General features: G+C 43.0%; 1 long non-coding RNA gene across 1 annotated transcript; it reads right to left on the reverse strand.

The window, feature by feature from the left end:
* Positions 1 to 24036: 24036 nt before the first annotated feature.
* LOC115588403 (uncharacterized) lies at positions 24037 to 26156 on the reverse strand. The gene is made up of 3 exons (XR_003985334.1): positions 26021 to 26156; positions 24412 to 24558; positions 24037 to 24264 (listed from the first exon to the last, which is right to left on the reverse strand). It is a non-coding gene; the product is annotated as an uncharacterized LOC115588403 (long non-coding RNA).
* Between the last annotated feature and the right edge of the window lie 257 nt (positions 26157 to 26413).

Genomic DNA, 26413 nt, shown 5'->3' on the forward strand with positions numbered 1-26413 from the left:
ACATGACATCGGTAAATTGCATTTTTCATACTCATGCATACCAACCGAGCCGGGGCCGAGGCAGGACCGCTCTCAGGCGTATACGAGCTGGGTCGCAAAAATCAATGATCGCTCACACTGATGCTGAGAAGAGACGACTGAGGCGAGATGCTGCACGAGATCAATGCATAAATAACCAGCTTTATGTGTTCCATACACACATGAGTCATACAAAGATAAACAAAAACAGGATACAGTCATTAACAAACGATCACACCTTGAAATTAGAGTGAACGTAAAGATGTCCACGATCCATAAAAAAGTCATTCAGGTTTCTAGATATCCAGAATAAATCCAAATGTTTGCTCGTGTACTGACAGCCGTCACAATCAGCCCTCTGTTACGCAGCGATAACACATTATTGTGAGCAAATGTACCAAAGAGTCACACAACATGTTGAAACAGCGGTCAGCAGTTCCACAGAGCAGCTATTAAAGTGGTGTCAGCAGCTCTGCAGGTGCTGCAGGTGAGTTAATGCTGAGCTAACATCCGTTTACGCTGGCAGACGTTCAGATGAGCTTCAAGTTCCAGATGCTCACTCCTCACTCACTATCTCATAATTACGATAAAGCTGAGCAGAAGCTGCGTCACCGTGAGCGCCCGACACGGCATGGATCACTTTTATAATGGACTGAAGTATCTACTGCTCACCGTTTTACTTTATCAGACCGCAAAATGCCTCAAAATCCATTTATTCAGTCATTCATGTTACGTCGGCTGCACCATTAACCAGCCAATCGGCCCGTACAGCAGCAGACATGTTCGTCGTCACCGATGCAGAAACATGTCTGCAGCTCATCTCCAGCGGTTAAAGACGTGTAGTATATATATTTATCACACGGCTCTTCTTAATGCTGTAGAACGCTCCATTCACTTGAATGAGCCTTCCCAACGTTCGGCGGTCAGTTATTTTCGTATAATTGACCTTTGCTCAGCGTATTTGACCGCCATCAAGGAAAGTGGCCTTTTTGCCTCTGATTCACGTATTTCGTATCACTCCGCGCTCTAAAATCTTTGCTCCGCAAGTAGTCCGGTCACTTTTCACCCCAGCGTCTTCGGTCGCTAAGCGACGTCAGCTGATCTGTATTCTACTTCATATCAGAAGAAACATACTCCTAGGCCACTAGTATGGATGAGTTTCACATTAACTTTAATATTTTTGGAAAATACGGTGATTTCAACTCTTGGCAAAAGGCTGAGTTGTCGTCACCGGTCAAGAAAAGAAAAAGAGAGGAAAGCAGCGAAGAGGAAGAAGAGAAACGGAGTCGGTTTGGCAAAACTATGTTTCTCTGCCAAAAAAACACTATGAACGGTAACAAATAAACTGTAAAAAGACACACTGTGTCAAGTTTTCTTTCGTGTTGGCAAGTAACCGTGTAATGAGCGGGATAACGTATAGAATGGCGGTCACTATCGGAAAAATAATGAGGGGACTTATTTTTATACATTATCCTTCAAATCATTCATACATACGTACATACATACATACATACATACATGCAGATTTCATTGTTTTGAAGTACGATTTTGAGGTACTTTACTTGAGTATTTCCATTTTCTGCTGCTAAACTTCCTCTCCACTAGATTTATTTAAAGAAATAATTACTAGTTACTTTGCAGATTCCGATTATTACTTGTTTATAGGCTGTTAATTGTGACCTAATACTTATCAGATATTGTTGCAGGCGGGACATTGTCTGAGAGGATGTTGCACAGAGCCAAAGATCAGTTTATTATATCACAGAAAAAATGTTGAATATCAGCCTGATAATCAGCTCGCTCCGTATTCTATCCTACTCTGTAAAAACTGATATTATAAGCCATCCCTCAAACGCATTAATCCATGCTCTGTGAGCTGACTCACAAAAACCTTAGATTCACTGGATACTCTGACAGGAAGTAACCGGGTCACCAGCAGGTCTTCTTGTCGACAGACTTGTTAAATAGGACAGTGGATCTTTGCCTCCAGTAGGAAGTGCACAAAATTGGAAGCAGCCGTGGGCAGAATAAGAAGAGCAAAGGCATTAGTTAAGTCTTTATCACCATTTACACCACATAAAGTGTCGTCTCCTTCCAGACTGCAGATTACCTTGAACTAGCCCAACAGTACTGCAGAGTAGCATGAGTAAAATAAGTGTTATATTATAAAGTGTTTTGGTTAGTAACCCACGTTTGTCCTCCTGTTTCCCAGTGGGTGGAACAGGGAAAGCTACACATTTCAAGCCATCCTGTTGATGCCTTTTACTACCTGCAGGTCAATGATGGAAAACGGAACCAGGCAAAAAGAGCTGCCTGGGGAAAAAGGAAAGAGTTGTGCAAGGAGGGAGGGGATCGACTGACTGACTTCCAATCTAAAGCATTCAAGTTAGGGCTGTCAAAGTTAACGTGTTAATCGCGCGTTAACGCAACATCCTCTTAACGCCGTACATTTTTTTAACGTGCGATTAACGCTCGGTATTTTTTTTTTTAAAAAGGAACGCGCATTGTTTGATTTACGGCCGTCGATGGCACCTGTAGTCTTGATCCAGAGGGCGGCAGAAGAATAAGAAAGGGAATCAGAAGAAGAAGCAGGGTTGGCGTTCGGGAAAAACACGGTGGACTGAAAAGCGAAAGTGAAAGTAAATGGAGAAAGGACTTATGAACGGCAAATTCACTTTCAAAACACTGCCAAATGGTTCGGTCGATAGGACAAAAGTTATCTGCACGTACTGTCGACATGAAATGAGTTACGACTGAAAGTACGTCGAGTCTCAAATATAATTTGCAAGCCAAACACACGGCAGATGCAGAGAGCCCCCTCGCCAATAGCAGACATCACCATGTTTTGATCCCATTTAGGGTGAGGGGATATTTTTTGAGCCTTTTATTTTCCTGAATGATTTGAAGGGTTGAATAAACATTTTCATAAAGCAAGCATATTTGCCCTTTCTTATGTAGTTAAAAGTATTAAGAACATGAAAAAATACATTAAGGTACATTTAGAACAGAAAGAAATGTGCCAAAAAAAATTGCGATTAATTTGCGTTTAATCGCGAGTTAACTATGGACAAAATGCGATTAATCGCGATTCAAAAAATTAATCGTTTGACAGCCCTAATTCAAGTGCTTCTGCTCGGAAAAACATGGACACTTACTGCAAACAGGCAAATCTGCAAACATGCCAAGCAGCCACAGAAGCTGAAAAGAGGAGGAATCAGCTCCTAACTGGTTCACTCAAAGAGTTAAACTGAGCACAGATCAACTGACTGACTACAAAGTTGTATTTACAGTACGTTTCACAGTTTGGGTCGGGTCCAACGCCAGCATCTAACGGTTGCACAAGATCAGCAGCAGAGGATTATTTTTTTCTTGTTATCAACTGTTTTTATCTCTAAAAACCTGAAGCACTAGACCAGATATTACCCATTAAGGTGAAGAAAGTTCCCGGTTGTAATATTCATTTTGTTGCAGACTCCATCAGCTGGTGAAACATCTGACACAACACAACACAACTTGTGTTTTTTGCTGATTTGAGTCTCCTGGAGAAAGCGAGCGACAACAACGTGACTGCAGCCGTCATCCAGCGGGTCGTGGAGCAGCTTTGACGCCTCCGGCTGCGTCCGTCCACGTTCGCCTCCACCCTTCAGCTTCACGTCCTCGGGGCTGCCGCCTTGACTGACAGCGTTCATTGTGTTCGTGTCTGAAACAAATGAACCGCACTGAATTCATTAAAAAAAAGCGTCTCCTCCGCGATGATGAGACTCCGCTGTTGCACCGAGGGACACCTTTGTTTAGCTAACTGCTCGTACAGCGGCGCTGAATAAAAGATTACTTATTTGGGAGATATTATAGCAGACACACACACGAACACGCACACACACACACTATGATTAATTATGATTCTTTAATGAGAAGTTCACCAGGACACACACCACTGGAGTGTCAAATTAAACTTATAATGAACAGCCATTTCTTGTGGATTTATGAAATCCTGAACTTTGATAAGGTCAGTCCTGATACACTACAGCAAATTGGCATTTTCACCTGTCAAGTCATTACACCCACGCTCGTTTCTCCGAGGCATGACAGTGACACAAACCCACAACCCCATTAGACCTCAAGCTTATCTGGGGAGAAAAAAATAAATAAAAAGGGCAGGAAACAATCTCGCTTTTTGTAATTAAACACAAAAAACGTATACTGTTATTCTGCAGGTCGAGCCGCGGTCAGGAAGTAATGTGAAATAAATGCATACAAACGCCGTGTTGTTGTAGGTATGCAGAGCACGGCCGCCCACGCAAACACAAACACACACACGGGTGACACACACCGGGAGCTACACACCTTTCCATTAACAGGAAATCACCCTGGGAGTTAGAGGTAATAGTATTGAGGCAATAACAGTTTTAGCTAATGTAATCAGCTTTCTTTATGGTGTTTTGAGCTCGTGTGGGGTCCCGAGAACAAAATCATTTTCTTTTGCTGAAATGGTCTCTGGGTTTAATTCTGTAAAATCTGCTTTTTTCCCCTTTTGTTTCACACAAAATGTGCTGAACGGTGCTGCTGTAAATATGCTGGACGGGTGTTAACGGAGGCGTCCCGAAGGGGAAAAAAATACCAACAGCCCTCGTCAAAAAACACATAATGAGATGCTATAAATTATTTTTTTGTTGTTCAAGCTTTGCACAACAAAGCTGCTCTCCGGCCTTCACCGACGCGCCGAGCTTCAACTCCAACGACCTCGTAACACTTCCATGCTGGCGGCGATATTGGTGCCTTACAAATAATCAGCGTTGTGTTAAATGAAATTTGCCTTTTATATGGTAAATTAAATCTGCTACATAGCGATATCTAAAATTACTTCAGTGCATCAGCTTCTGGAACGCCACATGAGAGAGGCGATCTCTGTGAAGACAACAGCCACCAGTGTGACACAAAACTCTATATTCTGATTCTTCCAACGATAAAAAGACTAAATGAACGAGTATCTTATTACGATCCGTATTTACCTGTGATGTCAGGTGGCAACCTCATGTGGTTTTCATCATTATTACAGCGGCAAAGCAGGAAGTGAGGGGGAAAGTCGGCGTATGGAGGAGGTCGCTGATGGATGATCGGGTTTAAACGAGCACAGGAAACCGCTGTTTGTGTCCCGAGTATGTTTCAGCAAAACCACAGGCAAGATGAGATGTAATATTTCTTTTATTTTCTATTTCTCTTAAAAAAAACAATTGGTAAGAGTGAGGAAAACATCATGGATTGGCTTAAAATAGCTGATTTGATCGCCACAAAAACAGCTGGAAATGTCCCCACAGACCAGTAGTGTAACATAATGGTGATTGCCCCGGTGCAAATATTTTTTTTTGTGCCCCACATCCCCCGTTCTAAACACAAGCGCACGCTCGTGCACACTGCATGCACGCACACACACACACGGACACACACGCACAGCCACTCAAGAGAACTGCTATTCCAGTGGGCTAATCAATAATGGCCCGATGGACGGCCGTTTTTTATCTTATTTTATTTTTTTTTCCTGCTGCGCCTTGCCTTGGTAACTGTAGCCCTTTTTAGATAGAAAAGGCAGCACATCTGCAGCAAGGCAAAGGCTGCAATGTGCCGCCCTGTCTTTCTAAAACGGAGGCGTAATATTCCTTCTTTTCCAAAAGCCGCCACTGAGGTAGGTGTAAACATGTGACGTGACGAGAAGCACAAAGTTGGGCAGTGAACAGTGACAACGAATTTGTCTTCAAAATAAGAGCTTTACATTGCACCCCATTGGAGTATAGAACTGGGTTCTTAGCGGGGGGCTTTTAATTTGAAAGTAGCGAACGTTAGTAGAACAACAAACAGACAACGAAGAAGACAGCTACAGAGACCGAGAAGACGCTAGCATCTGTGGTTTACAGAAACATTAATCGTTCACGTTATATCCTGGTGAGTTGGCTGCTGTGTCCAGTGTGAAGATGGGTCACATAACGTAGGAAGGTTTGTAAAAACTGACAGTCGACCTATTCAGTAGTATGACGATGTGTTCATGTGGCACCACAGATCTCGACTGCTTCGTCTGATCCACTGCTGTAAGCTTTACGTACATCACAGATCTGCAGGATGTGTCACTTCCATCTGATTTCCTTAAGTTTCCTTCTCCGATCAGCAGGTTCGAGTCTCCTGTGGGAAGTCCGGCTGCTTTGGTCCCCGATGCTAACAGCTGTGTTGTCTTCCTTCTGGTTTGGAAGGATCAAGGTCCGACTGTTCTCCACTAGGTGTTTCTGATCTCAGGAGTTCTGCTGCAGGTCCATTTCCTCCCACTCCGCCTTGACCCGGCTCCAACTTTGTGAAATATACTACTGCACCTCTTTCCATGTGCGACAGAATTAATTGCCTTCAGTGAAGAAGTCTTTGCCGAGTGACCCCGGATCGCAGAGAGTCTTCAAAGAGCCTCATCACCACATTATTTCTTTTTCCATCAGCGGCTGAATCTCAAAAGTGGCCTTTAGAAGAAAGAAACAGGTCCTCGTCTCCGGCCGCACAGAGATCATTCTAACAATCGCTGCGTTTTCCGTCTTCACTGGTGTGTCTGCTTTAAGTTTTCACAGTTCAACTTCAAAAAGATCTGTGAATCCCACTGAAGACCTCATAAAAATTCTGTTTGATTTCAGGATAACGCATCGCTAAGAGTGAATTCAGTTTTTATTTAAGCGTCTGAAACCGTTTCTTCTTCTGTTCTAGTTAAAGACGAGAAGCTTTTCCACCTGATACAGTGCTCAAACATCCAGACGTGTCTTATTATTACCTAATAAACCATAAATAACCATTTATTGTGTTTCTGTATTTCATCTACCGCATGCATGATGTGTTGCCAAAAGCTTTGAAGGTCGTTTCTTCCTTTGGCTATGACTTACAGAATCACTGTTGCAGATAGACAAGAAATCGTACAATTTACGATCAATAAAAGCCACAATATGCACGATAATCTGACATTTTGTGACACCACGTCTTTCTTATCACGATGAACTTCACTCGCGAACACAGCCGTCGTTCTCTCTGTGCTGCTTCACCTGAAGGTGGAGTTTGATGCTGCGTTCGAGTCAAGTTGCGTTCATGGTCTTAAATGTTTCCATGCAGAATATGAACAGGCTTCCAGTCGTACCGTCTTGTAATTTTATTTTGTTACACAGGCTTTACAAAGTGTTTAGTCTGATGGATTTATGGACACCCCCTTTACATGCATCATGAGCTGCAGTTTAATTGTCTGATCAACGGTTACATCAGCGTGCCTTAAAATAAAAACGATGTGGGTGGATTTTTAGGTGTCGGAGTGAGTTTAAATACATGTTAGTGTGTTATACCTGATATTTTAATCAGTGGTGAGGTCAACGCATGTGTCGCATGTTAAACAGCAAGTCAACAGGCTCATTAAATGTTTTTTATCGGAATAATTTTAAGAGCATCAGTTATCTCCGTCCGCTGCAAAGCTTCTTGTAGATACTCTGATCTTCCTCCATCTGTGTTTTACTGCATTACAGCTCCGTCACAGGCAGGTGTGGCGACACTGAAGCCTCTGTACTCACTCTGTCAGCAAATCCTTTAAAAATTAGGTAAAAAGCTGCAGGATTATCGTCACTGCAACGTTAATAAAAAAAATAATATAATATTCTCAACTTTACTAACTTTTCTTAGAGAATGTGTAACCCAACCCAGCTATGGCAGAGCTGCAGCATCCACTAGAGGTGATCGGGTACCAAGTTGCATGATGTATTCATTATCACACATTGAACTGATGGTTGATCTGTGTTACTCTTTAAGGAGTCTTATGGCCTAAAGAATAAATGCTGTTCCTCAGTCTGCTGGTAAGAAGACTACGGAAGCCCTAAATGGCCATGCATACATATATTTTATTCCTCTGTTTTCCCGACATAACAGGACACTTTTCTCGAGATCTCGTGATAACGAAACTTTGTTTCCCCGAGATAACACACCTTCGGACACACCGTAAGAGCTTGTACCCTTTATCAGCCAGGTGCTCAGTAAATCATTTCATCACGTTCAGCAAAAATCATGAAGGCACACTTCAAACACGCACACACACGATTCACAGATGTTCTCGGTTCACAGCGAGACGCTTTCAAAATAAAAGTCCCACATTTATTTTCTAATATAATTAATGAAATAATAACCTGGCTTCAAAGAATATCAGTTAACTAAATGAAAACAAGATGTTCTTATTAACAAATATCGCATTAAAGGTAATTTACAGTCGTTATTATAAAGTTTCGTTATCTCAAGATCTCGACAAAAATTATTTAGTTATCTCGGGAAAACAAATGAAATTAACTTGTTTTCACGAGAAAACAAAGTTTCGTTATCTCGAGAAAATTATCTCGTTATCTCGGGAAAACTGAGTAAATTAACTCGTTATCACGGGAAAATGGAGGAAATAAATTGTATGAATGCGTGGCCGTTTAGGGCTTCCATAGAAGACACTTGGTATGTTTCCATGCACACTGAAGTCGAGCTACTTGTCACAGCTCGATTAGGCCTAACTGCGATTGTGCCAGTGTACAAGCCGCCGAGGAGAGTGGATTTATTGACAGAAGTATGTCTGACGACGATATGCAGCATTTCATCTTGTTGCTACTGGACCTTCATCCAGTCGATCCATTACGTTACGTATCAAACAATTTAAGAAGCAACCAACAGGCTGCACAGAGCACGCTGAAAACATGGACGTACATGTCGTACGTACTCTACGCTTTGATTTTAGTACAAATAACATGCAAGCTTCCTGACTTGGATTTTTGCCACTGGACGACTTCTGGGTCAATGCACAGAACTCCGAGGCCAGTTCAGGTCCTAGAAAAGAGCTAATTGACTTCCAGCCGCATTATTTGGGTGTAAGTCCGACTTTGAGAAGCTTGATTTAGTACAATTTTAGTCTGACTACAGACAACAACAGTCTGACTTTATCTAACATCATGTAAACTTAGTGACTGACGAGCACAGGTGTGCGGGAGGTCAGGTGAAGAGAGATCAGTATGGACACAGCGTCTGAGGATGGTGTGTTTGGATAATCACCAGTGTTTATGATAATGGGAGGTTTTCACCGACTTTGTTTACCTGAATTCAAATGACTCCACCATCAAAAGGAGCTGCTGTTTACATCAAAGCATGTTCTGATGAAAGCTGTACATACCGAATGAGTAGAGTAACGCGTGCTCTGCGTTAATGGACTGTGAATCGGTCCCAGCATTGTTTGGAGTCAGGAAAGGTGATGTTGAGGAGTTGAAAGGAGCAGCAGGACGGACCAGACCAGCCAGCATCGTACGGAGGAATCTTATCTTAAACTTTGTGTTTTCTTTTCTCTTAATCCACAGATACACAGTCAAATAATCAAAGATCAAAATGAACCATCCTAATCGGACGAGCTTCACACCAGCAGACTTTTTAAAACTTTCTTCAAACCTGTTTTTCTGACACTCGCTCCCAAAAATAAAATCTTCCAGGAGGCTCAATAAAAGTTGTTCTAGTCAAAGAGTTCATCATTCCGCTTCCCTGTCGTCTCAAATAAGAAGTAACATGCTCATGATGAGACGAAGAACCATATAATCTCATCAAATGGAAGCTTTGTAGCTCATCCTTGAAGAATGGAGCCCGGCGCCGCTCGCCTTCCATTTGTTCACGCTATTTTGGCCGTGATACTTTAAATCATTATTCCAGTGCAGTATGAAAGAGGGAGTGCAGTGGATGACAAGCTCTGATCTAAGAGACTTTCCAGCAGAGCGGTATGGACACTGAATGCTGTATTAGTGCGAGGGGCTCCACAGAGGCTGGTGGAAGAGATGCAACTCTTTTTTTTTTTTGGTTAATTGAACACAGTGGTTGTTGTTTTCAAGGATGTCATACTGGTCAGTGGGTATAGACGGTTTATTTTTCTTGGCGTTTAAGCCTTGATGTGGTCTTACGGTGATCCTCCAACACCAAATTCATCAGGACAATTAGAAACAAGATATTTTTTCTTTGCGTCTAGTTGTGAGGAAGCTGTAAGTAAAAAAAAGAATCGTCTCACACACGTTTTCCTCATCAGATAAACAACCATAAAGTCGACTTCAAAAGCAGCTTATTAAGACCATTATTTGCATTTCTTGTTTGATGGCGACCTTTGTTGGCAGTAGTAGTCAGTACAGCAGGAAAGGAGGAGAACAAGTCGACAAGTCTGCAAAGGAAGAGGTTGGCGAAGGATCGTTCAGTCAAGAAATCCAAGAGGCAAATCAATAGATACGATGAAATAGGATACAGCAACTAAGATAACAAGCTAATTGATAGTTTTGGCTCCTGTCTCTTTAAGGCCCCTCCCTCCTGAATACCCAGTCTGCTCTGATTGGTCAGCTCACACACGCCTGAGCCAGCAACCACTTACAACAACAACAACAACAACAAAGCAGCTGTGTTAAATCAATTCTTGGGTGCAGTTACGCAAATGTGTGACATGCTGACGTAATGTGATGTCACAATGTCACAGAAGTACCAGCGGGATCATGACGAGGCTTTCAGGAGCAGTGTTTTCTGTGGGAGAGACGAGCTTCTCTTGGAGCAGACTTTGACCTTTTTAACTTTCATGGCCTTTTACATGCACAAGAACAAATACAACACATTGAAGGAAAGGGGGAAATAAATAAAAAGCATAACATGTCTCCTTGAAGGGAGCATGTTTAAAAGATCTGCCATTTTGGAAACACATGTGTCAGCCATCAGAGATGAGAAGTCTGTTTTTGTTCCCTTTTGATCGTGACAAAGTTAAAGAAAGCAAAATATTGTGTACTTCCCCTCAGTCTTCTGTGATATAAATCCACTTGATGTGTGTATAAGAGCGTCTTGTGTTTGAAATGTCACGTCTCCTCTCCCGCTGCCGTTGGGACGGACTTCATTCTATGTATAATTGATTAAATAAAAGTTGTTGCCTGTGAGTGCTGCTGTGTAAGTTGTGCATGGTGCAGAAACTACACTTCCATCTAACAAATTGTTTCCATCTCGATGCTCGTCACGTCCAAGAGGTGATTCTGGGAGTAACGTTCTCTCCGTGCGATGAACAAACATGTAGAATGACTCTCATGATGAGATATTTCCACCGAGCTGTTTGCGAGCCGAGTGCAAAATGAGTAACACGCCAACATCTTCATATAGTCTCACATGTTGTGATCATAGATTAAATATACTGTGTCATCACTTTCTGCACTGTCGGCCCTCCTGTAATAAATTACGGTTTTATTGCTGCCTTCATATTTCTATCGCTCCCGTTTGATTTTCTCCACACGTTTCCAAACGCCAAGATAATACTGAGAAATGAGCAAAAGCTTCATTTTCACAGCGATAACCATTTCACACAGGCAATAATGGTCTAACTGCACGCTTAGCATATTTGCATACGTACTTTTATTGACTCCTGCTGTCTTTATTCGCATCGTTTTTCACTTCTACCACCACAACAGGAACATTACAACAATTTTCTGCTATTAAGTTGGTGTTTTTCTTCCCTCCTGTGTGTTCTGTGTACGTTTTACTGCAGAGACAATTTCCTCTCCCATGAAAATGTGATTAAACAGTCACACAGATGATATTCTAAACCTGAATCTAATTTTGAGAAAGTGAAAAAGTTACGCGATGAGAAAGAGCTCAATTTTGTGAAACCCCACGTTTAAACCTTTCCCGGATTTACCTCCATGTATTATTAAACAATTTTACATTATTGCATTTGTTTACTGGTGTAATTGCGTCGTTCGTATCCCCCTCACAGGGTCTACGCGTAGGCATGTGAATTCCTGTGACATTAAATTAACTGTAAAGCAAACAAGAAGCTATGAGAACAAGTAAACAGTGCAGCCTGCCACGACCCGCTGGGGTTTGGAGGAAACACTCTGGATGATCAGAGGCTGGACCAACTGAACGCGGACCAAAACCCCACCGGAGAGCCGAGACCTGCAGGACATTCTGGTTTGTGTTCGTCTCGGAGAAATCTGTGCCAGACTCCTGGTGACGTTCGTGGGCGACGTTTGGCAGCTAACAGGGTCTGAAAGCAGAAGTCTGAGAGGCACCGGAGGATGAATCCATACGGCGTACACTAATTATGTCATGCTTTTGATCGTCCAGCATCAACCCCATGAAGGCTGGCAGCTCTTTAATGAACAGTGTGACCGGACATCTGTGATGCAAATGTTTGTTAGCCTGAATTAATGTTACATGGAAGAACAAACTCACTCTGATCGTCTGTGAGTCACACATGAGCAGTAAAATATCGACAGTATACTGAATGTTTATCTAATCCTTGATATTGCATCAAATTAAGCTATTATTGATGTACGGTTCGTACAGGAGGGCGATTCATCACTATGGTTCAATAATTTTAAATTCAGCTGCACCTCCACCCTCATTCGACTTCGTAAGCTCCCCGTTAAATCTTGCATCAACTACAAAATCCTTCTTCTGACTTACAAATCTCTCCATGCCCTCATACACCATCACAGAAGCTGCAGTCCTCAGACTCCGGCTTCCCCTCCAGTCGCACACCGACCCGGATCCCATCTCCAATCCACAAGGCTCCATCTCTGAACACTTTCTCAAAAACTCCAACGCCCAAACATCCCTCTCTTCATACCGCCTTTCTTTCCCTGATGTAAAGCATCCTTGAGTCTCTTGAAAGATAAATATATATAAATATAAAAGATTATATTATTTACTTTAATAGACACCAGCATACATGCAAGTCCTCCAACCACCATCAAAGCGTTAAGATGCAATTTCATAAAATGCTCCTCACTTTAGGTCAAAGAAAACATTGAAAAAACAACTTTTTTCACTTCTTTTCACAATCAACCCAATTATTTATACTGCTAAATCATTTGACACTTGCATTCTCCATCTTAATGCCATTTTTCCACGAGCACTTTTGGCCACGAGTCAAACTGAGCAGCGCTGATTTTCTTTTCCATCAACGAAACTCTCGCCAAAATGCAACCTAGGCTTTTTTTGTGAATGTACACGAGTCAAACCTTCGTGTAAAAGCATAATTACGATGAAAGAGGCACTTTTAAGATTTACTGTATTTTCATTTTCGGGTCAAACTCATTTTCAATGGGAGTGTAGTTTCTGGGCTTTCTTCATCAAAGGTGTCGGCGTGTAGTATGTTGATAAAAGACTTCTGCGGAGGCCAGGCTGGGTGGAATGATCGAGCAATCTTTATTGAAACAGATCTCAAGTAGCCTCACGTCTGATGTTCTAAAGTCTATGGCAAAGTAATGCCGAACGCTTGGCCCTCTGCCCTATCAGAAATCCTATTGCCTTCGATCTTAGGAATTCTACCAAATACCACCCAACTTTCTCTGATGTGGGGGCCTTTTTTTAAAGTCTATTTTCCATACCCGCCTACTTCTCCTAATTGATCACTTTGATGGACTAAAAGTTCATCTATCCAATGGGAGAAAAAACTTTGCTAATGTCAGCTAAAGTAGACAGAATGGTCTCTCTAAACTTAGATGACAATGTATAGTTGAGTCAGCTCAGAACCTCTGGTGTGGGCTCCTACCTGTAGCTTATCTCTGATGCCCGCCTCAGGGCTGATCAGGGCTCCTGGTCACGGGGGCTTTTGCCCTGTTGTGTTCCCACACTTGTATACAGGGGAGCATCTGGTCCTGTCCCATCCTGTCTTCTCACTATACCCTCTTGTCTTAGAGGCCAGGATGTGCAAGAAACCTACATGAGTGCTACGGGCACTTTAAAATCCCTGTTTTTAAAACACTAAGAAGGTTCGACACAACATGTTTACTAAAAAGAAAGTTTTTGAACAACTCATGTTAGCAGTAGCTTGTTCCGCTCGCCGCCATCATGGCAGCCGAGAAGTATCGATCTCTGAATTTGACATAACACGGAGGAACTACTGTCTTCTGGCGACAACACGACGCGAGATCTCACGTGACTTTTCCGGCTTTTGATTTTAGTATTGTTTCTTATATGAGGCTCCTTTTTCAACTTCAAGGTCAATATTGTTTTTCGCTAATGACAAAACAACAAACTATCCTGCATTTATATGGAACTAAGCTTTAGGAGTGTTCCACCTTAACTGTCCTCCAGGTTACGTCACATTCTGAGATCGACACTTCTCCACTGGCAGGACGGCGGCGAGCGGAACAAGCTACTGCTAACGTGAGTTGTTCTAAAACCTTCTTTTTAGTAAACTCTGTGTACACAAACAATGTTCTCAATGCTCGTGTTCATGTGTAGAGACCCTGGTGGTACTAGGAGCAAAGTTTCATGTTGTGTTGAGACTTCTTACTGTTTTAAAAATAGAGATTTTAATGCTATCATAAAAGTGCCCGTAGCACTCCCATTGACAATGAGTTTGACCTGAAAACGAAACTATGGTAAATCTCAAAAGTGCCTCTTTTGTCATAATTATGCTTTTACACGAAGGTTTGACTCATATACATTCACGAAAAAAGCCTGTGTTGCTTTTTGGTGAGAGTTTTCCTTTAAGCCAGGCGTGCCGGCAATGGACCACCTCCAATCGGGCCAACCTGTAACAAGCACCCGTCTTTCTCTAAACTGGTACTGAACTCATGTCTGTGCAGGACACCTGAGAGCTCTCAGTACTGTTGTAGCTTCTAACAGAATGTATTTCAATATTTGGACAGTAATAGTAGTAGTGTGACCCTTCACTTCCAGGTGAGATTGAGTCGAAGACAGTTTGAATTCACTCTGCCAGGTGAGTGCTGGCACCTGCGATCGTTACGAGAGTGAGAATCACACATTTCTTACTCAGATTTAGTCACACAATCTCCTTTTGTACACTCTGATCATCTGTTACGCTCTCCATTCTGTCTTCCCTCGCACAAAAACCTAATTCTTCTCTCAGCCCTCAAATTAGTTTTGTGCTCTTTCGACTACTTGCGTCGTCAACACACTTCCAATAAAGCTCCAATGAGTTTTAGCTGAAGCTCGGGTCGTTTATGTGAGCAATTTCGAGCAACAGGTTAAATTTCAGACTTTAAGGGTTTAAAATCAAGGAATGATCATTCGTTACAATTAACGTTAAACTATTTCGAAAAACTGCTTTTTGTTTAACTCGATTCCCGAGACCAGAAAATCACATTGCAGTCGGCTCAAAGGCGTTCTCTGAGAAAAAGGCCCCTCGTATGGAAATGTGGGTAAAATCTGATTACCTCAGAGTGTTTTTGCGCCTCCTCCGGCCTATCTCCAGACCCATCTTATTTCCCCTCTCTCTGGATAAACAGCCCATATCTCTGGCAAGGAGCCACAATTGATTGTTCCCACTTTCTCAAACCGCCGTGCCCCCTTGTGACGGGATTCAATCCGCCCCCTCAGCCCAGAACAGTTCATTCACATTTAAGCTGACAGATCGTGTGACCATGAGGAAACTGGGAATGAGATGAAGGCTCGCTGTCTTTAAAAACTACAAATGACCAGAAGCTTTAAGCGAGATTACTGAGGGTCAATGAGGATCAGTGACTGTAGCTGTGAGGAGATCATCGCTCCTTCGTAACGTTAATGGAGGACACACTCAGATTCGTCCATTTTCATGCATTTATTCAACACATTCTTTTTTTCAGGTTTTAGTGTGAACGGTTTGGGTATAATCCAAGAAAAGAGAGAGCATCTGCGAGCTGTGAGTCAAAGGATCTATTAAAGAAATGTGTAGTTTGTTCTCTGGTGTCTCCTGAGGAAATAACAAGAATGATAATCATTACATAAAGTGAGGATCTTTACCCGGGCCTGCGCTTCAACAGGCTCATAACATCTACAACTGTAATGTTGGACTATTGAGAGGAACAGGTCTTCACACATAAATAATACAATGGTAATGAATAATAAGTGTGTTTATGCCCTCTTTGGGAACGTCTAGAGATGTAAAGGCTGCATTTCTTGTATGTTTTAGAAGACTGAATGAGTAATTTCCACACGATTTCAGAGGAGGAAGTTCTGCTGCAGGAGGAGTGAAATGTTTCCGTCACGATCAGTGCGACGACTTGGGTTTGTTTTTTAATCTAGTGTAAAGAAGACGAAGGTGATATCATGAATACCTGGCTGAAGGACGCACGAGAGCAATATCTGTTTGGTTTGAGGTTGTGTTGTGTAACATAGTAAATTAATAAAGTGTGAAGTTTTCATTAGACTTCAATGATCTGAAACTAAGAATCATTTCGTTTTATTACCATGGAATGAGACTTTTATATCCACAGAGCAGGTAGCTCCTCTTCTGCCGAGTCCATCCAAGGACGTTATATTAAAATCGGGATGCAGCGGTGGATGTGGAGCCCCGTTTATTTCTATGAAAGCTGCTCAGTGGCGTTTTTGTGTGCATCCAGTTTTGTGCCGTGGGAAAAAGTCTTTTTTGGGGGCATCAGCGCATCACGTGATGTTGTAATCACACGGTTTATAACTGGTTTCAAAGCGTGGCGCTCCTCCTTGGGGCTTGAGTCCGTTGTGTTGCACCGCCATGATTCTACAGTGGCCCAGAAAGGACAAACCCAACACAGCTGGCTTTTGAGAGGGCCTTTGCGTTTTGAGCAGCCATGTAGGAGAGGACATACCAGGGGTGCAACCACATCGCTGGATGCCACAAAGTGTTCTGGATGTTAAAAAATGAAAGAAGTGTTTTGTTTTTTGACATTTATTGAACTTCGTCATGAAGTGAGTGTTTTATTTAGCTTCTCCAACACCGTGTACGGTAGGTTTTTAGTGTTTAACTTCCACTGTGAAGCCTGTGAATCATTCTTAGCATTATAATGCAAATGGTTGCAGTAAGCACAACATGTCCAGGTACATTAATGATGCTCAACGTTGCACTGATAATGGGGACAGCTGCAGGAGGCTCACACTAAAGTGACAGATGTCCTTCTAACGTACTGCAGCATCTGTCACTACCTTAAATATTCTGGCATTGAAATTACATCACTTCAGGCTAAATGTAATCCTTCAAACTGTGAGCAATCTCTTTTTATGCTCATTATTGTTCAAGCCTTGTTCAGTGTTCTCATCCACCACACGCTGCACCAGGTGATGCTCATGGAGAAAAGTTGAGATTAGACCTGAACGGGGGAAAGGGCAGCGTAGCCTGACCCGCTCGGATGGAAACAGGCGGCGAACTGTGTTCAATTTCCCATGACTCTCCAGATATGTGTTACAGCAGGTAACACGTTTAACACTCACATCCATCACACTCCTCATGTTCCATTAGCGCCGCGCGTGTATGTGCAGCCGGTCGCCAGCAGGCACACGTGCGGCGGGAGTACGTATGAATGTGTGAAGCGTTTCTACAAGTTCCTCTACATTGGTTTTCTCTGATTAAACAGCGGAAAAGTCCCACCGAGTCTGCAAACACATTTGCTCTTTCCATCAGCGAGCTCACATGTGGTCCCGCTCTCAGGCCGAGAATAGATCCAGAGTTTGGTAACTTCAGGATAGAAACACTTTGAGCCGCCTCGAACCGCTGATGTATCACACCCACTGCAGCATAGTTCGACATTTCTGCACACGTTGCTTCGCTTGCTCGTCTGACATCAAATCAGCTAAACTCAAATCTTCAGACGTCTACCTGAATCCCTCCACGGCGGACCGGCAGGTGAATCCTTTCCAACAAAGTTTTCTATGAACTTCCACAAATTGCATCAGCAGGCAGATAAAAAGCCTCCAGCTCTCGAAGTGAAGAGATATCTGATTGTGACAGAAGCACAGAGCTGAAGACGCTCTGCTGAAGCTTAAATGACTCTTTTTATACAGATAAGCAGAAAGCTTGACAGCATCATAGAAATCCATATATTGATGTGACTGTTTAAACTGAGTTTAGCAAGAGTCTGTAAAATAGTTTTCGTGGAATGATGAACAGAAGAAGAAGCTCACAGGTGAAACACTCTGTACAACCACCGTGTTCCAGACTCGTTACTTTAGTTTGAGGCATTTGAGGGGAATTATAGATTATTTCAATTTTGCGTCATCAGTGCAAAGACGCAGCGAGACGAGACAAAGACGAAAAGGCGTGTTAGTGTCTCGTATCTGCAGAGAGTTTCAGATTTTCTCTCTTTGTTGCTGCTCGGGACGCTTTACCAACCCAACATGTGTCTGTTTGACGTCCTGGGAATGAGACTCAACAATCAACTGTCTCTGTGGTGCGTTCAGGAACAGCTGGGACAAATCCTACTGATTCTACCTTTAACATTAATAGTCTTTGAGTTATATTAATATGACGTGAGCTTCAGTTAGTAGAAACAGTCCCTGACGAAGGTTTTCAGTTGTTTCAAACAGAAAAGCAATCATCTAACTAATGCTCCTCATTTTCCTTGAAAGAGTTAGTTAAGCAATTAATTTATCATTTACGTGTTGGCTTGATGAACTAATGTGTTTAATACTGAAATAACTGGCACGCTAACCGACTCACATCACCTCGATGTACCTCGGGGTTTCAGCCACACACACACAGCTTTTGTTTCTCGCCCTGTTATTTTCTTTTATAAGCACACATCAGCCACTCGCCTCCTCCAGAAGCCTCCTGCAGAAGATTGCTCATCAGTCCTGCAGGTCACAATATGCGTCTTTGAACCGTTGACACTCGTATCACAACCCCAGACCGCTCTGAGAGACACGACGGATTTAAAATCCATCTCCCCACCCCCCCCGTCGTACCAAAGCTGACATTGCTCTTCCCGCTGCCCTGACAGCGCCACTACAGCTCGCCTCACACCTTATTAACTGTAAGCAGCATCCTCAAAGGAATCCGCCGGGGTCACAGACAGGGTTATTTACCACACCTGTCACCTGGCTCAAAGGCTTTTGTTGTCGTCGCAGCAACTTTTGATCCACCAGATGGAACAATGGAGCGGCAACATGCCTGAGCAGGGGACGGTTGTAGTTCATTAGGCTGCTCAGCAACCTTTTAATTGTAGAAAATACATGTGAGGAATTAAAAAAAAGAAAGAAAGATGTTACGACGGTGTGAAACGAGAAGAGTCGACAGCAGACGCAGTTAGAAATCTCACCAATCTGCCCATTAATGCTGCGTTTCTTCTGGGCACTTTTACAATTTTTATGTTTTTCTGCTCATTTTTTTTTTTGGCTGATGATCATGCAGATGATTTGGGCAAATTGGAGCTGCGGTAGCCGTCTGATGTTACTTTAAAAACGGTGCGTATCAAAGTGCTAATTGCCAGACCTCATCACTTCTGGAAAATGGTGCTAATTAACATTCAACCTGCCGTGACCCACTTCTCAAACAGTGTAACTTCAGACTTTAAAGTGCTTTTCAATGATGTTGGCACAGCCTCTTTTTGTTCCTCCTCTCCGGCTCCTTCAGTCCATCAGACGCCCTCGGCCTTTCCCTTCCTCACCGCCTCTCCCGTCACCTGCCGCCCTTTCTCTGGCTGCATCCAAATCACCACCCTCCAGATTTGCATACCGTGATGTGTTCACTGTCATCATGTCAAGTCTGCAAGTGCATGAGACTGCAAGGCAAATATAATCCACTGATAGGCAGGCATTAAGTCTACCAAAATTAAAATTTGCTTACCTTTAAAACCTTTTCTTTTACATGTTTCTGTATCCTGATTTGGTTCAATTTTGTTTCTGGCCTAGACGATTCAAGTAATGTCAAGTAACGTCACGCCAATATTGCGATGAATTGATGAAGTCCGCTCTCTGAACGTACCATCTGGAAGTCTGCAGAAAGTCCGCCTGAAGGCCTGTTGTGGACTGGATGAGTTGTGGGTTTGGACGCCTCTCAAGACTGCAGGTGCAAGTTTGGACATTTGGATGCAGTCCAACCACATGGAAGCAAAAAAACAACATGGCTGACAGTGACAAACATGTTTTCTTTGGAAAGTATGTACACACAATTAAACTCCCAGCAGCCCCCCGTGGACATGTGAACCAAACAGAGGAGGGAAAACGACACATGAGGGAACAGACGCCATCATACGTGCAACTTTGTGCCACTTTTATAATTCACCAGCCTCATACAAACACCATCGTCCTGAAGATGTAAGAGGGCAGAAATATCTGTGACGCATCACGAGCGCCTCAGAAAGAAAAAAGCAGCGTTCTGCTCTTTTAATGAGATTCGCTGACAAGAGGAAAAACGTTGAACACCACCAGCTTCACCCTTTAATGTTTCTCACTGCACCACCTTCCTGACAGCTAACGACTATTCCCGTAACAAATAATCCTATTTGGCGTCGTTACAGTCGATATGTGACACCCCGTCACACCGTTTGTTTGGAGAGCGCAGCTATAGCTTTTGGAATCGCTCACTAAGGTCAGCTTGACCATCTGCTCGTCCGCGTCCTAAATGTGTACATTTGCCAGCAGAGCGGCGCCGACGCCCGGCCTCCTGGAGATATTCAAAAACCGCCTCCACCCTATCTACAACATCGCTCGCCAAACATATTAGCATTCTTATGCAAATAGGCTCCTCTCTGCCAAGGATATTACCTCTGCCGACTCTGCACAGGTTGTGGAGAATAATTAAACATTCTGTTAGAAACGATGGTGCAGCTTCAGGATCATTAGACGAGCCATTAGGGGTTTTTTTTTTTTGTATTTACAGTATGACTCTTTTTCTCTTAAGGGCTTTGGGATGGTCACATTAGAGGTCAGATTGAGATTCATGCCAAGTTCATTCTGAGCTTATCTTGTTTCCAAAGCGCACACATCAGCATCATCTCCGGCTTTCTGAAAAGGGAGATAATCTTGACAAAGATGAAAGAGGCAGTGATGAGGAGAATATGACAGATATGCTGTATTTTCTTCTCCGTCTCCGTCGTGTCCTGATTGCCCTCTGCCGCAGGAGGAGAGGAACCATCAGCCCTCCTTCAGACTCCTATCACCCTCCACATCTCTGCCTGTCTCCTTGATGCGTCCTCCCAGACTCTATCTTATCCTCTTCTATACAGCCCTCAGACTTCAGCCGCTTTTATCTCCGCTCTCCTCCCCTGACTCGATCTTTCCTGACTCCTCTAAGTTCAGCCCCTAAAATGATAAAAAAAACAAACCCAACAACCTTGATGTCCCGGCTCCACTCTTCAGCTTGACCATGCTCTTTGTAGTTTCACTGAAGGAAAAAAAAAACATATCGACATCGCAAAAAGATCAGACGGACGCAAAGCCTTTGTGGTGTGACAACTTTAATTTTGACGGATGCCGCTTGTGTAAAAGCCCCCTTTTAAAGTCTAAATAAGGAGGCGCTGCTGTTGGTAAGCTAATGTGTAATTATGATTTCAGCATTCACAGCTCATTCAGTAACAAAATATTTCACGCCTTTGAGTCAAACGCCTCGGAGTGCAAATGATTTCTTTCAAGAAGTGTGCTCCAAATCAACTGTGAAACTCTTTTTATCCCGTTTATCACGACTCCAAACACCCCGACCCAAATGTTATCAAGATAAAACACGTTATTATTTATGCAGTTATTTAAATGAAAGTGTGGCAGCTTTGAAGATATCGAGTCAAGGGCACATGAGAGGGACGCCGCGTCAACAACAACAACACCCTCTGAAGTTGGACTTTATGAGGAGGTAGTTAACTTTAACGGGGATGCCAAGCAGCCGGCGCTGAAGGTATAACACCACGATATTAAAAGGATAACTCAGGTTTAGTGCCAGTTGTGTCTCATTTTTGTGGCTTTGGCCCGGCTCGCTGTTTTCCTCGTGTCACAGTGTTTGTGCTGCGCTAAGCTAACCGGCTGCTGTCAGATGCTTAAAGGCCGACTGTGCAGGATTTATAACCAACTCCTCAGCTCGAAGAAATTAAACGTTATTTTCTGAGTCCAGGATGAAGCCCAAAGTGTGATGAGCAAGATCACGTCCAACGAGTATGGAGACGTTACCTGGTCGCTACGTTTTACGGTCTTGCGCTGTTGTTGGCTGTGAGTTAATAAAATACAGTCAGAGGGCCACGAGTCTAAAAATAGTTTTTATGAATATCCTGCATAGTATATGTCTAATACGATCTCATCATCGCAAATAAAATGTAAAAAACTTTTGCTGCGAAACTCACGGCAGCGACGCAAACCAACTAAATATCTCAGCATCAGCTCAAAAACACATTTTGTCCAAGTGCAGCGTAACGGTGAAGACATGTGATGACGAACACAACCGAAGCATCGCCACCTTCTGCCCGCTCACCGCTTCGATGTCTTGAAACCATTCTGAGTGCTTATGACTGAGAACAGCGAAAACCACGTTCAGCAGCTTCCTGGAAACATTATTGCCGAGTCTCAATTCAGGTCTGCATCCTTCGGAGGAGCATTTGAACGCCGATTACATCACAACGCCACTCGAAGGCTGTCCCAATCCGAAGGCTCCTCCAAATGCTCCTTCTCCCTGTTTTTGGAGGATGCACCGATACGATCCTTCGTGACCTCACATATCCCAAGATTCTTTGCGCGCCCGAAAAAGAAGAAAGAAAGAGAGAAAATGGCGACATCGTGTGGCGTAGATCGTCACTTTCGTGAGCCTGGGCGGCAGAAATGGTGACGTAAGGGTAAAACATCTGGTTACACAACCAGGAAATGCTCCAAAGGCTAGACCGTCACATTTAACAACGGCTGTCGCGGTTAACAAGGTCTCTCTGAAGGACTCGCCTTCAAAGACCACAAAGGCCGAGTCCTTCAGAGGATGCAGACCCTGAAGTGAGACACAGAAACACCTGTTCTCTGCTCCACAGAAAGACAATCGTTGTACTTTTCTCACACTTTGGGACAGGTAGTGTAGAAGAGAGGTAAAATGTTTCAATGCAGTAAATCCATCAGGGGCACACTGCCGAATGAACCCGTCTGAAAACGAGCCGGGTGCGTGTGGTGAATGACAAGAAGCTGTCAGATTAGACTTGGAAAGAATCGCATGATTACAGATAATAAGGCAAATTATTAATCAGCAGATTACAGTGTTTTGTTGGGGTGACTAATGTGATTTTTGTGATAATCTTGCTCCAGTATTTGGCATAATTTGAGAAGTCATGCTGCTTCAGGGGATTTTAGCACAAAGAGAGATCAGTCAAACATGAAACCCAGTGGTTCATTAGTGGCAAAGAAGAATTTTGATACAGGTTTTAAATGTATTTTTGGCTTTTTCTGCATATTTGCTTGAAGAAATGGTGATATAGTTTCTTTTAGCCAGATTTTAACATGTCCTGTGTTTGTTTGGACCGTCTGTCTCTTATGAACCTTTACTAAGATGTTTGTGAACGGTTGAGTGAAATGTTACGATGTGAAGGTCGACAACAACAACAGCAGCAGCAGCAATAGAAATTTGTGAAAAGAAACATCTGATCTTTGCTATATTTTAATAAAAAACGATTAAATAGCTCCATAGAGTGTCTGGTTCATGCAGTCAAAGAGAAAAGACATTTTCTGTTTTCCCTGCCCACTTAATCCACTGCTTTTTATTTCATCACCTGTTCACAGAGTCAGAGAGCAGGAAATACGTCGGCGAACGACACTGAACACAACACGAAGAAGACTTTAAAGCAGCTGGTCTGTAAACATTTGAGTCACGTCAGATGGATTTTCATCAGCGATGGTGTTTGTTGAACAATGAAACGGCTCCCGTGATCCCGTGTTACTCGGTTCACAGCTGAAATTAAAGTCGATGCTGAAGAATACAACAGTTCTTTCAAGGATAATGTCGTCATTATGTGCTAATGACAGTCCGGTGTAGTGATTCACCTGTCAGGGAGTCGATATTCTTCGATGCTTGTGTGTCGATCATGTCTTTGTTTGTCCGGACGGATTGACCCGCTGCATTATTGAGTTTCTGATCAATACAGCCATAACAATTTATTCAAAATACCCAACAGATGTATACTTAAGCACAGTTATAAGCAATACAGACAGAATATTATATATAATTTGAAATAATTTAAAATCCTTGCAGGTGAGTATGTAAATGATTCATGCGTTGAGACAAAGTCAGGAAGTCGTGCATTAAAGAGAAGCATGTATAATTTCATAACGAAAACAAAGTGAAGAATGAATTTCCATTTTTATTGTGACTTTGTGGGTGTCATCATCATCATCATCATCATCATCCTCCTCCGCATCAGATTAGCTGCTTATATTTAGGAATTGGCAGGCGTGCAGGGAAGTGACGCCTCGTCTTTGCACCCATTCTTCTAAACGACTTGACCTTTCCGACGTGTCAGACGGTCGCTCCTCGGCTGCTTTTGTTTTACACCAACAGCGACGATAAGCCTGTTTGCACATTATGCAGCAGAGCCAATCAGTCTAATGACACTTTTATTTTAAGCTGTTGAGCAGACTGACCTTTAGGCTTTTGTCAAACATGTGAAAGCCTTCTCGTTTCCTTTTCTTTTTTTTTTTAAATGCACTGTCACTCACATTCGATGACGTTCGTGTTCCTGCCGTCTGCTTCAGCCGGTCCGTCTTCAGATTGATGTGATGTTTCGATATTACAGCAAGCGAAGTGTGTCAGCCTTCATCCTGTGATGGGGACTCACTCCGCTGAGCTCGCAGCACATTTCTGGCCTGTTATTAAAGATAAAAAGATATCACTCTCCTCCATGACCGGCAATCACTGCAGCATATGTGTCATTAGCCCTCAAATGAATCAGGACATTGGCTTGTGTGGAGCGAGAAGCGATGGCGATTTAGGTTTCCAAGAGGAAATGCTCCGTCAAATCGATCCGCCTGCTGTGACATATCAGTATTTAACCTTCCTGCAGACTCTTCGGATGGTGCCTGCACATCATTTTGCACACGGTTGCTGCCGCTCTGCACATTAAGTCCACCCACTCCCGAGACCTTTCACCTACACTGCTGCAAATAAAGAAATAAATAAAAGTGGCGCTTATGAAAACGTACGAAGACACTCAGCAGATGCATCTCGCTGCTTACAGACTCGAGTGAATCGCTTTCTTCCAGGTTGAAGGTTCATGCAGAGGTACAAGCGTCAGAGGAGTTCAGAGGGGACGGAGATGCAGAGAGAGTGACATCTGTTGGACGAGCGAAGAACGTCACGCATCGTGTGTTCAAGAAAAGGGAGTTTTTTTTAAAAAGGTAGAAAACGTGCGTACGCTCTACAGAGACAGTTTAAAGAAAATCTCAACCTCCGAGATCCTGCAGAGGCGTTTCTCCTGTCCCTGAACGCAGCACACAATAAATAATTTCCAGCCACAACACGATCAGGCTGTTGACAAAAACATTCTGTCAAGTTAAATGTCGATGTCACCGGCTTGATTCGTCCTTGCCTGCTGGAAAACAATGTCACACACAAACACCGGCCCCCGTGTGCCAGCTTTTTCCCCTAAATTGACTTCCTGTCAGGAGGATAACATTATTTAAATGCAGATTTCCGCCTGGTGTTGTTGCTGTATTGTTTGACTTTCAGTGAGACCTGATTACCTCCATGGGAGCGGCTCTCCCCTTCCATTTAGATGAGGCTGTTCCGGCTAGTTTGACATTCACAGCGGAGACATCAAATTGTTGAAAACAAGACTTTAATAATGGATCTCTGAGGACTCAAAATAACAAGAAAACTGCCGAGCTGCATGTGATGTAATGGGGAAAGTTGTATTATGCATATATATCACATTTTGGACAAATTTACAGCTATAGTCTCCCTCTGAAGGACGTTTGTGGTGAAAGCTAACTGAAGCTCAGGTCATATTAATATAATCCAAAGACTATTAAATTTAAAGGTAGAATCAGTGGGATTTGTCCCAGCTGTTCCTGAACGCACCACAAAGACAGTTGATTGTTGAGTCTCATTCCCAGGAGTCAAACAGACACATGTTGAGTTGGTAAAGCGTCCCGAGCAGCAACAAAGAGAGAAAATTAGAAACTTTCTGCAGATACGAGACACTAACACGCCTTTTCTCCACATTCCAGTCTCCCTCTCTGTCTGTTTACGCCTTCTTACGTCTTTTATGAGTCTCATAAACCACAACTTTCCAAAGAGAGATATACTTAAAGGAAAAGTTCTCCTCACCTCCATGTTGATGGAAAGTCAGGTGAAGTCTCGTAGTCCACAAAACATTTCTGGAGCTTCTCAGCAAACCCGAGTGAACCAGCGAAGAGAGAGAGTAACAAACTGAACTAACGAGGGGACGAGCTGCAGGTGGAACACTGAGAACAGGGCGGAGCTAACGAGGCTGACGAGAGACAGGTGAGCAGGAAGTGACACAAGAGGAAAACAGGAAACCGCCAACAAATGATCAAAATCTGAGCATCCGACACTAGGACAGAAACTTAGCGAGACAAAAGCACTTTTATTTAAATGAATAAAGATAAAAATAAACAGAAAAAAGGGTCTTTAATATATTCACAGGACCTTAAACCCCATCAGGTTATCTGTAGGACAGACGTGCGTCATCAGCTCACC

Source organism: Sparus aurata, chromosome 9 (assembly GCF_900880675.1).
Source record: "Sparus aurata chromosome 9, fSpaAur1.1, whole genome shotgun sequence".
In the NCBI taxonomy this organism is placed as follows: Eukaryota; Metazoa; Chordata; class Actinopteri; order Spariformes; family Sparidae; genus Sparus; species Sparus aurata.